Raw genomic sequence first — 11942 nt, 5'->3', positions numbered from 1 at the left:
ATCCTTTAAATTGATATATTACTAATTTTAAAATGTTACTATGAAGGAAAATTAACCACGATAGAAACGACCAGTGTGGTTTGAAGTATAAAACATATTTTTCTTATGAAATTTTTATGGTATGCGTGACTAGAGGCGTGGTGGGGGCGTGGCCAGGGGTGTTGTCAGGGGCGTGGCTTAAGTGTCCCTTTTTCTCATCTCAAAAAGTTGGGAGGTATGATGACTTCCTGTATGTAATCTATACTTCCTGCTGGAACAGAATGCCTTCTTGTATGTAATCCACACATCCTGATGGAATGGAATGACTTCCTGTATGCAATCTGCACTTCCTGTTGGAATGCAACTACTACTTCTATGCAATGTACACTTCCTCTATGCAATCTTCGCTTCCTACTGGAATAGAATGACTTCCTGTGTGTAATCTACACTTCCTCCTGGAATGTTATGATTTCCAGTAAGTAATCTACACTTCCTGTTGCAATGGAATGATTTCCTGTATGCAATCTCCTCTTTCAGCTGGAATAAAATGACTTCCTGTATGCAATCCACACTTCCTGTTGGAATGGAATGACTTCCTGTAGACAATCTCCTCTTCCTGTTGAAATAGAATGGCTACCTCTATGCAATCTCCACTTCATTCTTGATTGTAATGATTTGCTATATGCAATCTACACTTCCTGTTGGAAAATAATGACTTCCTCTATACAATCTCCACTTCCCCATGGAGTGACTGGAGGCTGCATTAAGCAATTATAAGGAGTGCTATAAAAGTTGTAAAAAAGAAATTAGGCTGGCAAAGATCAAAGCTGAAAATCAAATCGCTAGGGATATCAAATCTAACCCAAAAAAGTTTTACAAGTACATCAACTCTAAAAAAAGAAAGGTTGACTGTATAGGACTCCTAAAAGATGAGGGTGGGAACTCAATGGTGGATGACCAAGGTAAAGCAGAGTTATTAAATGCTTTCTTTGCTTCTGTCTTCACAAAAGAAACAGCACTGTTGCAAATTACAGAGGCAGAAGAGTTTCAATCTTCCAACTGTAATATTAAGCCTCATCTACACGAGTAGATGAGGCGGCGATCCGGCGGCTCGATTAGCCGCCGGATCGCCTCTTCCGCGTCCCCACCTGCGCGAGTGTGCCGGAATCAATACCTGATCGATTCCCGCTCGTCCCCACGCCGCGCCGCTTATCTTCCGCTCGATTCCCTGCCATTGTTTCCTCGCGGGGAGCGAGCAGGGAATCCGCGGCGGGGGAGATCCGTCCTGTCGGATCTTATCAATCATCCGCTTCAGCAGATCGATTGATAAGGAACATCGCGGCCGCATCTACGAGTGTAGATGCGGCTTTAAATACTTAACGCAGGAATAAGTGAAGACAAGACTAATTAAATTAAAAATAGACAAGGCACCTGGCCCGGATGGCATGCATCCTCGGGTCCTAAGGGAATTAAGTTCAGTTATAGATAAACCCCTTTATCTTATCTTTTGTGACTCTCTTGCAACTGGCAGAGTCCCAGTGGATTGGCGTACAGCCCACGTTTTCCCATTATTTAAGAAGGGCAAAAAATCTGATCCAGGAAATTATAGACCTGTAAGTTTAACATCAGTTGTATGCAAACTATTTGAGGGGTTACTAAGAGATACTATACATGACTTCATAGTAGAAAATAATCTTATTTCTCAGCAGCAACATGGGTTTACTAAAGACAGGTCCTGTTTGACTAACATGCTCAGCTTTTATGAGGTAGTGAATGCTAATATGGATATTGGGAATGCTGTAGATGTGATATACTTGGACTTTGCAAAGGCCTTCGACACTGGTCCCCACAGAAGTCTGGTGCAAAAGTTGAGGATGCAAGGACTGGGGAAGAGTCTGTGTGCATGGATAGGGAACTGGCTAATGGACAGAAAACTAAGAGTTGTGGTCAATGGATCATACTCAAAATGGGAGACTGTTAGCAGTGGGGTCCCACAGGGGTCTGTACTGGGTCCAGTGCTCTTCAATGTATTTATTAATGACCTAGTAGATGCAGTAGTGAGCAATGTTGCTATTTTTGCAGATGATACAAAATTGTGCAGAATCATCAACTCTCAGGAAGATAGTGTCATATTGCAACAGGATCTGGATAGGATGGCTATATGGGAACATAAATGGCAGATGAAATTCAATGTTGAAAAATGTAAAGTCGTGCATTTTGGACGTACTAATGGTCTAGCACCATACAAAATAAACGGGATACAGATGGGGACATCAAACTTGGAGAAGGACTTAGGAGTACTCATCGACAACAAGTTAAATAATCGTATTCAATGCCAAGCCGCTGGAGCTAAAGCTAACAAAATTTTGGGATGCATTAAAAGGGAAATAAAAACTTGAGATGCTAGCATAATATTGCCCCTGTTTAACTCTCTAGTAAGGCCACATCTGGAATATGGAATTCAGTTCTGGGCACCACATTACAAAAAAGATATTGCAGTTTTAGAGCAGGTGCAGAGACGAGCTACAAAATTGATACGTGGGATGGAAGGTCTCGCTTACCAAGAAAGGTTAGATAAACTGGGTTTATTTAGTCTAGAGAAAAGACGCCTTAGAGGAGATCTAATTAACATGTATAAATACATCAGAGGGCAATATAATAGCTTGGCGGATGAGCTTTTTGTCCGTAGGCCTTTTCAAAGGACTAGAGGACATGATCTGCGCATGGAGGAAAAACGGTTTAGCCATTTCTTTAAGAAAGGGTTATTTACAGTAAGAGTGATTAAGATGTGGAGTGTATTGCCACAGGAAGTAGTTATGGCAAATTCTGTACCTGCATTTAAAGGGGGCTTAGATGCTTTCCTTGCATTGAAAGACATCCATGACTACAGTTACTAGGTAATGCCCAATGATGTTGATTCAGGGATTTTATCTGATTGCCATCTGGAGTCGGGAAGGATTTTTTTCCCTTTTGGGGCTAATTGGACCATGCCTTGTAAGGGTTTTTCGCCCTCCTCTGGATCAGCAGGGATATGTGAGGGTGCAGGCTGGTGTTGTACCTTCCTCTGGATCAGCAGGGATATGGGAGGGAGCAGGCTGGTGTTGTGCCTTCCTCTGGATCAGCAGGGATATGTGAGGGTGCAGGCTGGTGTTGTGCCTTCCTCTGGATCAGCAGGGATATGTGAGGGACCTTCCTCTGGATCAGCAGAGATATGTGAGGGTGCAGGCTGGTGTTGTGCCTTCCTCTGGATCAGCAGGGATATGTGAGGGAGCAGGCTGGTGTTGTGCCTTCCTCTGGATCAACAGGGATATGTGAGGGAGCAGGCTGGTGTTGTGCCTTCCTCTGGATCAGCAGGGATATGTGAGGGTGCAGGCTGGTGTTGTGCCTTCCTCTGGATCAGCAGGGATATGTGAGGGAGCAGGCTGGTGTTGTACCTTCCTCTGGATCAGCAGGCATATGTGAGGGAGCAGGCTGGTGTTGTACCTTCCTCTGGATCAGCAGGGATATGTGAGGGTGCAGGCTGGTGTTGTGCCTTCCTCTGGATCAGCAGGGATATGTGAGAGAGCAGGCTGGTGTTGTGCCTTCCTCTGGATCAGCAGGGATATGTGAGGGAGCAGGCTGGTGTTGTGCCTTCCTCTGGATCAGTAGGGATATGTGAGGGTGCAGGCTGGAGTTGTGCCTTCCTCTGGATCAGCAGTGATATGTGAGGGTGCAGGCTGGTGTTGTGGCTTCCTCTGGATCAGCAGGGATATGTGAGGGTGCAGGCTGGTGGTGTACCTTCCTCTGGATCAGCAGGGATATGTGAGGGTGCAGGCTGGTGTTGTGCCTTCCTCTGGATCAGCAGGGATATGTGAGGGAGCAGGCTGGTGTTGTACCTTCCTCTGGATCAGCAGGGATATGTGAGGGTGCAGGCTGGTGTTGTACCTTCCTCTGGATCAGCAGGGATATGTGAGGGAGCAGGCTGGTGTTGTGCCTTCCTCTGGATCAGCAGGGATATGTGAGGGAGCAGGCTGGTGTTGTACCTTCCTGTGGATCAGCAGGGATATGTGAGGGAGCAGGCTGGTGTTGTGCCTTCCTCTGGATCAGTAGGGATATGTGAGGGAGCAGGCTGGTGTTGTGCCTTCCTCTGGATCGGCAGGGATATGTGAGGGTGCAGGCTGGTGTTGTGCCTTCCTCTGGATCAACAGGGGTATGTGAGGGAGCAGGCTAGTGTTGTACTTTGTTCTCTGGTTGAACTCGATGGACGTATGTCTTTTTTCAACCCAAATAGCTATGTAACTATGTATGCAATCCACACTTCCTGTTGGAATGGAATGGCATTCAGTATGCAATCTATACTTCCTGTATGAAATCTACAATTACTTTTGGAATAGAATGACTTCCTGTATGCAATCTACACTTCCTGTTTGAATGGAATGACTTCATGTATGCAATCTCCTCTTCCTGTTGGAAAAAAAAATCACTTCCTGTATGCAATCTCCACTTCCTGATGGATTGGAATGACTTCTTGTATGCAATTTCCTCTTCCTGTTGAAATAGAATGGCTTCCTCTATGCAATCTTCAATTCCTGCTGGATTGGAATGAGTTCCTGTATGCAACTTACACTTCCTGTTGGAAAATAATGACTTCCTCTATGTAATCTACGCTTCCTCTTGGAAAAGAATGACTTCCTGTATGCAATCTTCGCTTCCTATTGGAATACAATGACTTCTTGTATGCAATATACACTTCCTGTTGGGATAGAATGACTTCCTGTATGCAATCTATATTTCCTGCTGGAATGGAATAAATTCCTGTTTGCAATCTACAATTTCTGTTTGGAAAATAATTACTTCCTGTATTTAATCTACACTTCCTGTTGGAATGACTTCTTCTATGCAATCTATACTTCCTGTTGGAATGACTTCTTCTATGCAATCTATACCTCTCGTTGGAATGGAATGACATCCTGTATGCAATCTATACCTCCTGTTGGAATGGAATGACTTCTTGGGCTTGATTCACAAAGCGGTGCTAACCTACTTAGCACGTCTAAAGTCTTTAGACGCGCTAACCAGGGTGCTAAGTAGGTTAGCACCGGATTTCTCAATCAAAGTTTTATGCGCGCAAAGTTTTACGTGCGCTAAGTCCCATAGGCTTTAATGGGCACTTCGCGCGGAGCGCCCTGCGCTCTGTGCAGTACGCGCGTAAAGTTTTACGCGCGAAAAGCTTGTTTAGCCGTGCTAAGGGGGTTTTCACAGGCGTGCTAACAGCACCGCTTTGTGAATCAAGCCCACTGTATGCAATCTATACTTCACGTAGGAATGGAATGACTTCCTGCATGCATTTGTTACTTTCTGTTGGAATGGGATGACTTCCTGTTTGCAATCTACAATTTCTGTTTGGAAAATAATTACTTCCTGTATTTAATCTACACTTCCTGTTGGAATGACTTCTTTTATGCAATCTATACCTCTCGTTGGAATTGAATGACTTCCTGTATGCAATCTATACTTCCCGTTGGAATGGAATGACTTCCTGCATGCATTTGTTACTTCCTGTTGGAATGGAATGACTTCCTGCATGCATTTGTTACTTCCCGTTGGAATGGAATGACTTCCTGCATGCATTTGTTACTTCCCGTTGGAATGGAATGACTTCCTGCATGCATTTGTTACTTCCTGTTGGAATGGAATGACTTCCTGCATGCATTTGTTACTTCCTGTTGGAATGAAATGACTTCCTGCATGCATTTGTTACTTCCTGTTGGAATGGAATGACTTCCTGCATGCATTTGTTACTTCCCGTTGGAATGGTATGACTTCCTGCATGCATTTGTTACTTCCTGTTGGAATAGAATGACTTCCTGCATGCATTTGTTACTTCCTGTTGGAATGGAATGACTTCCTGTATGCAATCTATACTTCCCGTTGGAATGGAATGACTTCCTGTATGCAATCTATACTTCCCATTGGAATGGAATGACTTCCTGCATGCATTTGTTACTTCCCGTTGGAATGGAATGACTTCCTGCATGCATTTGTTACTTCCTGTTGGAATGGAATGACTTCCTGCATGCATTTGTTACTTCCTGTTGGAATGGAATGACTTCCTGCATGTATTTGTTACTTCCCGTTGGAATGGAATGACTTCCTGCATGCATTTGTTACTTCCCGTTGGAATGGAATGACTTCCTGCATGCATTTGTTACTTCCCGTTGGAATGGAATGACTTCCTGCATGCAATCTTCCGTAGTGGAAGACTTCCTCTAAGCCTTATAGTCATACCCCACCTCTCACAGTAAAAGGAAGCAGACGGGAGGCGAAGAGAACCTGCAGCGCTGTTCCTAGCCAGCCAGGTGGCCATCACTCCGGATAGAGCCCGTGAGGACTCTGGGCCCTATATTTATGCTGTGATCTCTCAGTGGGAATTTTCAACTTAATAACATTGTATAATGTGGTGTTACGCTATGGGGGCTTGATTGTCCGTTGAGGTGATTTGGGTCACGAGAAGTACACAAGCCGGAGTACTCACGGTGATACCTGGATAAAGGTGGCGGCGGCCTAGATGTTGGCCCTATCTAGCAGAGGGAGAGAGTTCTAGAAAAGGGGCGAGTGCCTCTCCTTACTGGGCGAGGTGGGAATCCGTCAGGTCACAGTGTGCATTACAGACACACTAACTCCAACATTGGGACTCATGAACTTTTAGTGCGCCGCTATCTGAATGTTTTCCATGTAAATCTACACTTCCTGCTGGAATTTCCTACTTCCTGTAAGCGATCTTCACTGGGGATGGTCAGTGAGACACAAATAATTCAAAGGTAGAGCGGACCTGAACTCAGAACCTCCTTTCTGCTCTAAAAGATAGGCAGCAGCATAACCACCCTTAGGCTCCTTTTTGGGCTCCATTGGGCTGCTGCTGTCATAGGCCTATACGCTTTGTTACCTATTACAATGTTTTTATAATCATTTGTATTGCACCCTAGTACTGTATGCACTTTATGCACCCTAGCACTGTATGCACTTTATGCACCCCAGCACTGTATGCACTTTATGCACCCCAGCACTGTATGCACTTTATGCACCCCAGCACTGTATGCACTTTATGCACTGTATGCACTTTATGCACCCCAGCACTGTATGCACTTTATGCACCCCAGCACTGTATGCACTTTATGCACCCCAGCACTGTATGCACTTTATGCACCCTAGCACTGTATGCACTTTATGCACCCCAGCACTGTATGCACTTTATGCACCCCAACACTGTATGCACTTTATGCACCCCAGCACTGTATGAACTTTATGCACCCTAGCACTGTATGCACTTTATGCACCCCAGCACTGTGTGCACTTTATGCACCCCAGCACTGTGTGCACTTTATGCACCCCAGCACTGTGTGCACTTTATGCACCCCAGCACTGTGTGCACTTTATGCACCCCAGCACTGTGTGCACTTTATGCACCCCAGCACTGTATGCACTTTATGCACCCCAGCACTGTATGCACTTTATGCACCCCAGCACTGTGTGCACTTTATGCACCCCAGCACTGTGTGCACTTTATGCACCCCAGCACTGTGTGCACTTTATGCACCCCAGCACTGTGTGCACTTTATGCACCCCAGCACTGTATGCACTTTATGCACCCCAGCACTGTATGCACTTTATGCACCCCAGCACTGTATGCACTTTATGCACCCCAGCACTGTGTGCACTTTATGCACCCCAGCACTGTGTGCACTTTATGCACCCCAGCACTGTGTGCACTTTATGCACCCCAGCACTGTATGCACTTTATGCACCCCAGCACTGTATGCACTTTATGCACCCCAGCACTGTATGCACTTTATGCACCCCAGCACTGTATGCACTTTATGCACCCCAGCACTGTATGCACTTTATGCACCCCAGCACTGTATGCACTTTATGCACCCCAGCACTGTATGCACTTTATGCACCCCAGCACTGTATGCACTTTATGCACCCCAGCACTGTGTGCACTTTATGCACCCCAGCACTGTGTGCACTTTATGCACCCCAGCACTGTGTGCACTTTATGCACCCCAGCACTGTGTGCACTTTATGCACCCCAGCACTGTGTGCACTTTATGCACCCCAGCACTGTGTGCACTTTATGCACCCCAGCACTGTATGCACTTTATGCACCCCAGCACTGTATGCACTTTATGCACCCCAGCACTGTATGCACTTTATGCACCCCAGCACAGTGTGCACTTTATGCACCCCAGCACTGTGTGCACTTTATGCACCCCAGCACTGTATGCACTTTATGCACCCCAGCACTGTATGCACTTTATGCACCCCAGCACTGTATGCACTTTATGCACCCCAGCACTGTATGCACTTTATGCACCCCAGCACTGTATGCACTTTATGCACCCCAGCACTGTATGCACTTTATGCACCCCAGCACTGTATGCACTTTATGCACCCCAGCACTGTATGCACTTTATGCACCCCAGCACTGTATGCACTTTATGCACCCCAGCACTGTGTGCACTTTATGCACCCCAGCACTGTGTGCACTTTATGCACCCCAGCACTGTGTGCACTTTATGCACCCCAGCACTGTGTGCACTTTATGCACCCCAGCACTGTATGCACTTTATGCACCCCAGCACTGTATGCACTTTATGCACCCCAGCACTGTATGCACTTTATGCACCCCAGCACTGTATGCACTTTATGCACCCCAGCACTGTATGCACTTTATGCACCCCAGCACTGTGTGCACTTTATGCACCCCAGCACTGTGTGCACTTTATGCACCCCAGCACTGTGTGCACTTTATGCACCCCAGCACTGTGTGCATTTTATGCACCCCAGCACTGTGTGCACTTTATGCACCCCAGCACTGTGTGCACTTTATGCACCCCAGCACTGTGTGCACTTTATGCACCCCAGCACTGTGTGCACTTTATGCACCCCAGCACTGTATGCACTTTATGCACCCCAGCACTGTATGCACTTTATGCACCCCAGCACTGTGTGCACTTTATGCACCCCAGCACTGTGTGCACTTTATGCACCCCAGCACTGTGTGCACTTTATGCACCCCAGCACTGTGTGCACTTTATGCACCCCAGCACTGTATGCACTTTATGCACTCCAGCACTGTATGCACTTTATGCACCCTAGCACTGTATGCACTTTATGCACCCTAGCACTGTATGCACTTTATGCACCCTAGCACTGTATGCACTTTATGCACCCCAGCACTGTATGCACTTTATGCACCCCAGCACTGTATGCACTTTATGCACCCCAGCACTGTATGCACTTTATGCACCCTAGCACTGTATGCACTTTATGCACCCCAGCACTGTGTGCACTTTATGCACCCCAGCACTGTATGCACTTTATGCACCCTAGCACTGTATGCACTTTATGCACCCTAGCACTGTATGCACTTTATGCACCCTAGCACTGTATGCACTTTATGCACCCTAGCACTGTATGCACTTTATGCACCCTAGCACTGTATGCACTTTATGCACCCCAGCACTGTATGCACTTTATGCACCCCAGCACTGTATGCACTTTATGCACCCCAGCACTGTATGCACTTTATGCACCCTAGCACTGTATGCACTTTATGCACCCTAGCACTGTATGCACTTTATGCACCGCACGGTTTCCCTTGAAAAAGCTTCCGTTAGGAAGTGAAACATGTCGGGTTTTTTGGTATATGGTGGGGGGTTTGTGTAAATAGTTATCATACTGACGTGAAGTTGTGGTAGAGGGAGATTATCTCCATACATACTTAACTACCATATCAATTTATGAATTGAATAACTATATGACAGTAATCTAGTAGGAATTTTAAGATTAAATTTCATTAAATGTTAAGTTTTATCCCTTTTTGGGGGAATTTTTGTGAACTATATAAATCCTTTTAAACAAATAAATAAAATCAACAGCCTTCCGGCTCCGATCGTTAGCTGGCTGGCGGCTGATTGCTGGGGACCGCTGCGTAGACTGATGGGAGTGAGCTCCTGGAAAATCTGGTTCCTCGCGAGATGATGCATATATGCGTTGCGCAGGAACGAGGGAGCCGCCGTCATTCTGCGTTAGGTAGTCGGCTGAAGGTTAATCTGCTCTGATGTCCAGCTCACAGTGGACAGAGTTCTGAGAGCTTCCAATCTCAGGCCTAAAGTGGGCAGATTCCTCAGAGTCCTGCTAGAACTTGAATAGAGGTCCTGCTTTGTCTAACATGAGATGCGGTCCTGCGTCCTACTGCTGTCCATGAAAGTAATCTCCCTTTTATTGTCTGCTCTCATTAGCTTGTGGGTGACAGGCAGAGGTGGGCTGTGCAACACCCGGCTTCCATTGTGTGCTGAGATTGCCCTTCATACCTGCCTAATTCTGGCCACAGCACTGAAGGTACTGATGTGGTCATGGCACAGGTTGTGGATTTCAGTGGCATGGAGACCAGGTCCCAGCTCTGCAAACACATTCATCTTCATAACACAAAGACACTGCAAACTGCCAGCAAGGAGAGAACCACTAACTCTCTGGTCTGATCCCTACCCATCACTCTGTTAGGATTCTGTAACCTCAGGCTTCTTCTAACCTCACCTTCATATCCATAACAGGATCACAATCTATTCCCTCTGTGTGGCAGGAATCAAATAATAGGACATGAAACTCAAGCACATGGTATGGTTCTTTTACAAAGAGAGCAGCTAAGCCTAAGAAGGACCGACAGGGAAAACATGTCCCCCAAAGAGGTCCAGTCATTGCTGGCAGTCTGGTCATATACAAACACAGAAGACAGACAAGTTACAGCTCTCACATCACAGGACACAATAAATTGCACAATATCCGACCAAGGTGAGCGCTCACGTTATAGCGTTGGTGATGGGGGCATCACACTTCACTTTGGAATGTTGATAAAAATGCTGCATAGGTGGAAGAAGGAGAAGTGGAACCAGAGATGGGGAAGAGATCTTAGTCATATTTAGAAGATGGAAGTGGCCGATGACGAGTGATGGAGTCTCCCGTGAGAAATGAGTGATGCACCACAGGACCAGTCATGGTAGATGGAAAGAGGGAAGGCATTACTGGCGAAAGACAATGAAAACACTTTCCAAAACCTCATTTAAATGCTCTCGAATAGCTGGCGTGGTCTGGAAAGAGAATTACTGCTAAAAAGGTGTGACGTGTGTACCTGCTTCATAACTGTCTGACCACAAACATGTCCACAGGCTCTTCAGCCACCAAGCCATTCCATTGTGGGTCAATCATTCATGGTAATAGAACCAATTCAAAACACTTTGGCATGGAACATCATCATGAGATCAGCCCACCGAGGCACAAAAATCTCCATACTGAAAGGTTTATTGTTACTGGGCCAAAACCATCAGGGATGGCCCATCTGTGAAAGGCACTAAAGTCGCATATTGGCCATATACGTGGCACCGAGCAGCTGAACTGAGCTGTTTTTTTGTGATTTTATTTTCCATAGAGAGGCGCTCCTTTCACTTTAGAGCAGTTCCATTCTTTTTTCCCTTTTCTCCATAAAACAAACATACATTTTACCGCAACACTGTTTTTCTCAGTAGATCTGGGAAAAGTAAGTGATTACAACTGGCACACAAGTCTCCAGGTCTGCAGCTGCTTGTGACACCTCTGAGACCCTCAGTGGCATGAAGGGGACATAACTGGACATGTGTCAGGATGAATGGCCTCTCTATAGGTGGAATTTGTAGAATGTCTCTCATATATTCCATGAATTAGACATTCTAGAATTCTTCTAGTGAGGGGCTGACCACTGTTCAGGAGTTTCTCATGAAGTGTCACAGATCAGTTAGCCATGGCATGGAGACATACTGTATCTGCCCTGCCTATAGGGATGGCAATGCTTGAATGTGATCAGTTTGATCAGCTGATAGATTTAAAAGGCTCTGATTTGCTAGTCCTGATCATGTGGTAAGCCAGGAAGTCACCGCAGCAGATCA

The sequence above is a fragment of the Hyperolius riggenbachi genome, unplaced genomic scaffold (assembly GCF_040937935.1).
Source record: "Hyperolius riggenbachi isolate aHypRig1 unplaced genomic scaffold, aHypRig1.pri scaffold_143, whole genome shotgun sequence".
Lineage (NCBI taxonomy): Eukaryota > Metazoa > Chordata > Amphibia > Anura > Hyperoliidae > Hyperolius > Hyperolius riggenbachi.
The sequence above is the reverse complement of the archived record's forward strand: the minus strand, read 5'-3'. Positions refer to the sequence as shown.